This window comes from Octopus bimaculoides, chromosome 1, assembly GCF_001194135.2.
Source record: "Octopus bimaculoides isolate UCB-OBI-ISO-001 chromosome 1, ASM119413v2, whole genome shotgun sequence".
NCBI classification, from domain to species: domain Eukaryota; kingdom Metazoa; phylum Mollusca; class Cephalopoda; order Octopoda; family Octopodidae; genus Octopus; species Octopus bimaculoides.
Window position 1 is genome coordinate 12,461,662 of NC_068981.1, and position 5,094 is coordinate 12,466,755.

A 5,094-nucleotide genomic window follows, 5' to 3' on the forward strand; every position below is an offset into this window, starting at 1 on the left:
TTATTTATGTGTTTCAGCCAAGTGGCTGCGGTCATGCTGGTGCATATATAATATGAAAATGAAAAGTTACTGATGGCGACTCCTTCAATTAAAATGTTTTCAAGACATATTCCTCAGCATGGCCACAGTCTAACACCTGAAACAAGTCAAAGATATAAGATAACACACACACACACACACACACACACACACACACACACACAGACGCGCGCGCGCGCGTATATATATTTTTTAATATATGATAATTTATTTTTCATACGCGTGTATAACTTACAATGGGATATGTGATGCAGTGTTTCGATATAGAGGTGTAATATCATTTGTTGTATAAAACAATCTAGTTTGAACTGGTTCTTCATTCAACATGAACCGAAATATGTTATATATGATATTTTAGTGTTTCAATCTTCATGGAATGCTTTAAGAACGTTTGGAGGAAATCCATATGATGTGTGCGTCACATTTCATTTTTAACCACTGAGATTGAATGCTACTAAATCTACCCTTTATAGAGTTAATGTTCGGCAACTTCAGGAAAGGCATGAGTTGAGCTAGAACACCAGAGAGTGCGCTGACTTGCGCAGGACCTGGAAGGAACATAAATTAGGTGTTTAGAGAAATTGTGAAATATAAACTCCAATGCGTGTTTGAAGGAGATAACTATGTGGTGAAATCCGTAGAATAGGATACTTTGCACTGGAAATTCATATAATACAGCTAGAGGGAGAGCAGTGGCGAGGGAGAGAGAAACAGAAATATTGACATATACGTCAGTTGCTAAAAGCAACTCACAAATCCAACAAATCACAATGTATACGCTCAGGCAAAAACGCCTATAAAAACATAGAAATATGAATAAGTATCCCAAGCATTAAGTATTGGTTGATTTATGTACTGTAATGAACAAAATATATATCTTTCATCAATTGTATTATAATCATAATCAGGTAAGAGTGAAGGTAAATATTTGATAGCTTTGTTGACAAATCGAAACATATTTCCGTTTTAGTAAAACGCATAGACACGCAACGTCGGTAAATTAAGTTTTCAAGCAAGGACTAGAATTGACAAGTACGCAATTGCGAGGTATAAAACGAAATCCCCCATACATTGTAAATTAATACCATTGGAATATTTCATAGAGATGTAATTTACCACAAAGAAAATGGTGTTAAGTACAATCTAAGTTACATAATGAATTGAGCTAATATGAATGTTTGGTGCATTGATATTGGTGGTGGTTAATCTCTGTCATTTCTCGATGAAGTTTCAGTTGTGAAACTGAATTATCTGTTCTCGAATTAATCTATAAGTAGCCGAGAGTTCTGCAAACCCATATAATGTAATTCTCTGGCAAAATTAACGTCACACATAATAACAACAACGTATCATTTTTATTTTCAGATATAGTGCAGTCAGAGTTTATCTCTTTCTTCCACTCAATTTCAATCAGAATGTACGAGTTGAGATGGGGATGAATAAATTCCTGTTTACCTTAGATGCCACACTGTTGGAGTGGAACTAGAACCTCGTGATTGGAAATTGAACTTATTCCCCATTCAGCCAACTGCATTTACGGACTGAAATTATAGCTGCAATTAAAAGGTATTTTTTATTGAAAATAAAAATTAATTCAAGGAACTGAAATCTAAATATTTCAAGTTACAGAAATTTAAATATTAACGGCATTTGGCCTAACATTCATTAGCTAAGGGGACAATTAGACATGATTGGGTCGCATTAGACTTTGCAGGAGAATTAACAGGACACTTAATAGAACAAGGTTCAGAGTGTACAGTTTCAGAGGGAAAGTAAATCACACATTCGGAAATTTACAACAATAGCATTCCTAATTATCCTAAAGCTACCTTCTGTCTGAAAATGTACTAAACAGAAGCTAACATACTCTATGAGGTCAGGCAAAATAAATATTAATCTTTTGAAATTATGGGTCTCTCATGTGAATCATAATAAGCACCTTCCGGCTGAAAATGGGAATAATTAAAATTCTTAGCACAGCCATATACACACAAACACAAAAACAAATGCACACATAAACCTAGATATTAATACTAGAAAATACAAACAGACAAACCACAAAATAAACTAGCATACTGTGGGTTGACATACTTATAATAGTGAGCAGAATATAATTTTCGGTTCAATTACATTAAGTTACTATATGTTATTAATGCAGAAGTCACCCTTGGGAAATTTTCCGATGTCGTTATTTTAAACTGACTAATATGAAAATTAATTTCGCACCCAAACTACGCAATCTTAAAGCGATTTTGTTTGCTGCTATTGTCTTAACACGTTTTCGACGGCTGCGTCTCATAAGCTCAAAATATGTCTGCACTTGCCACCGTAATTGTCATAAAAAAATTCTTTGTAATTTTCTTAGACCAAATTAGTTTTTGGTCAAATGAAGTTTTGAGCATATCGCACTTCCCCTTGGGATGATCGTTTCTGCTATGACCCACCCCACCTGCTCACTCCCGTTTACTTACTTGATGTGAAGGGAATATAATTTAGTGAATTAATTTTATTATTCAATTATTATATCAATCAGTTGAGCTATACGTCCTTCAAGCAGAAATTGCACAGAGACAAATATTGTAAATAAGCATATTAAAATTATACATACTCTCATATGTATTGATTTTCGAATACACACGGAGTCACATGACTATAATTTTATAAGAGATATATCTTCATTAATTGGCGAGTTGAAAGTTAAGCTGGATTTCTATTCTTAACCGAATGAGCCTATTTATATTTCATAATATGACTAGTCTCGTATAGATTAATTATTTAAATGTTTGCATGAGATTCTCTGTGTGGGTGTGCGTTTGAGTGTGTGCGTGCGTGTGAACATACATACAAAGGCATAAACAATGGTTGTTACATATTTTTTTTTGTTTTGCGGTAAATTTGAATTAATCCTGTTTCCATTGGTCATTATGGGTTTTATATTGACAGCTTTACTCAATTGGCCCATTAACGGGTTGAGAAAACGTTAACAGAATATGCGAGAGGGGAAGAGAAATTATGATTTGGAAAAGAATGGTTAAAGTAAAGAAAGGAAGAAGGAATAGAAAGAATAGTGGAGTAAAAGCATTAGATAGAAAATGGGGGCAGACGATGACCGAAATTGGGGAAAGAACAGTGATTTTCGGTTCTCTTGTCCATCAGTTGCGATATTCTGTTCCTAAATAATGTCACATTTTCTTTATTTCTGTGTTTGAATGACGAAATTTGGTTGTAATAGCGAGGTTTAAAGATCGTTGTAAAACATCGTATATAATACAAGTAGTGAATTTTATTATGGGTTACTACTACACATTAATAGTCTACTTTCTTCTATTAACAATTTCTTATGCGGTTATTAATTCTATCAAATTACTATCAAATTATTACTATTACTATTATTATTATAATTATTATTATTATTATTATTATTATTATTATTATTATTATTATTATTATTATTATAATTATTATTATTATCATTATTATGCTTTCATAACACAGTGTAGGTAAAATTGCACCGGAGTCGTTTAGCTATCCGTTAAGTCACAACAAGGACTTCAGACAGATAATACATTCCTTAAGATTAGAGCTGTGCCCAATAAGGCTAATTTTTGCACGACATCAATTTATTATTATTATTATTATTATTATTATTATTATTATTATTATTATTATTATTATTATTATTATTATTATTATTGAGTGAGAGAGCAGTACAAGCCATCAAAGTGATACTGGCGTACAGATATACGAAACCCAATATACCCATCATAACTACCTATCTGGTAAGGGTACACAGGCTGCGAGCTGGCAGAAACGTTAGCACGCCGGGCGAAATGCTTAGCGGTATTTCGTCTGCCGCTACGTTCTGGGTTCAAATTCCGCCGAGGTCTACTTTGCTTTTCATCCTTTCGGGGTCGATAAATTAAAGTACCAGTTGCGCACTGGGGTCGATATAATCGACTTAATCCGTTTGTCTGTCCTTGTTTGTCCCCTCTATGTTTAGCCCCTTGTGGGCAACAAAGAAATAAGGGTACACCAGGTACATGCATCCCAACCATATGTGCACGTCATGATCTCATGTCAAGATAGACAGCGCATGACCTTGCAGGTGGAGCCCAGTTAGAATTTTCTTCAGATCGAGTAGCCCATCCCGCTCAAAAGGTCCCTGAATAATGTTTGTTTAAGGATATTGACAATACCCATGTTTCCAGAGGGGACTTACCCAAACCCCATAAAATTGCTCTCAACACATAGCTATGATGCTCCCCCACTACCTCTACTCGTGATCGGTTATGCACATATCATTAGCCACTAAGGGACATTATTGTTCTTGCTGCTGTTGTTGTTACTGCTACTACTATTGTCGTTGTTTTGCCCGCTTCGTTATGTTTTTTTTTGTTTCTTACCATTGTTATTAATGTTTACTGCCTTCCTACTTTATTCCTTGGCTATATTGCCAGTATTACTTAGCCATCTCCACCTCCACATCTATTTCCACCACGATTACTGTCAATTTTCACAATGTTGGCTCTAATCCACTCTCTACTATTGGGCCTTATTACTTCTAGCGTCTTCCATGTTCTCATCTCCATCGGTCAATCTTCTAGCATCCCCATTCTGTGACCATTAAAACAATTACTGTTATAATAATTATAGTCGTTTTTTTTCCTATTCTTATTCATAGAAATTCTATAATCAATGTTGTCATTAATATTATTATGCCTGATATAATTCTCATCCTTGCTTAAAACGTTATTGCACTTCCCTAACCGACCACTCCCGTCCTTCAAACGAGCCCACAACCTACGTGACGTCTTGTTCCACAGCTTCATCTCTAACGCAACCCCCCAATCCGTTTCGTTCCACTGCTACCACTCACGCTGCCGCACTTGCCCTTACCCCTCCAACAATACCCTCCTCACAGGCACCCATCATCGACCCTATCGTATCCCTGACTTTCAGAAGCCCTCACATTCAAACTATCAGTTGCAGCATCACCGTTTCTATCAATATAGCTCCTCCCGTCCTCATTATTATTACATGTATATATGTATATAT

General features: G+C 35.2%; 1 protein-coding gene and 1 long non-coding RNA gene across 13 annotated transcripts in view; one reads left to right on the top strand and one right to left on the bottom strand.

The window, feature by feature from the left end:
• LOC106870672 (beta-1,3-galactosyltransferase 5) overlaps positions 1–5,094 on the bottom strand; it is a 265,603-nt gene that overhangs the window by 128,401 nt on the left and 132,108 nt on the right. Inside the window, exon 1 of one of the 5 annotated variants that reach the window (XM_052978568.1) lies at positions 1,495–1,592. The exons of the other annotated variants lie outside the window; for them this stretch is intronic. The gene's annotated coding sequence lies outside the window, so the exon portion shown is untranslated. Of the gene's footprint in view, positions 1–1,494; positions 1,593–5,094 lie in introns of those variants that run through there. 5 annotated transcript variants of the gene reach the window in all.
• The window catches only part of LOC128251597 (uncharacterized), a 185,744-nt gene that overhangs the window by 13,159 nt on the left and 167,491 nt on the right, over positions 1–5,094 (top strand). For 7 of the 8 annotated variants that reach the window (XR_008267210.1, XR_008267206.1, XR_008267207.1 and 4 more), the window contains exon 3: positions 1,405–1,605. The exons of the other annotated variant lie outside the window; for it this stretch is intronic. This is a non-coding gene — a long non-coding RNA (uncharacterized LOC128251597). The remainder of the gene's footprint in view (positions 1–1,404; positions 1,606–5,094) is intronic. 8 annotated transcript variants of the gene reach the window in all.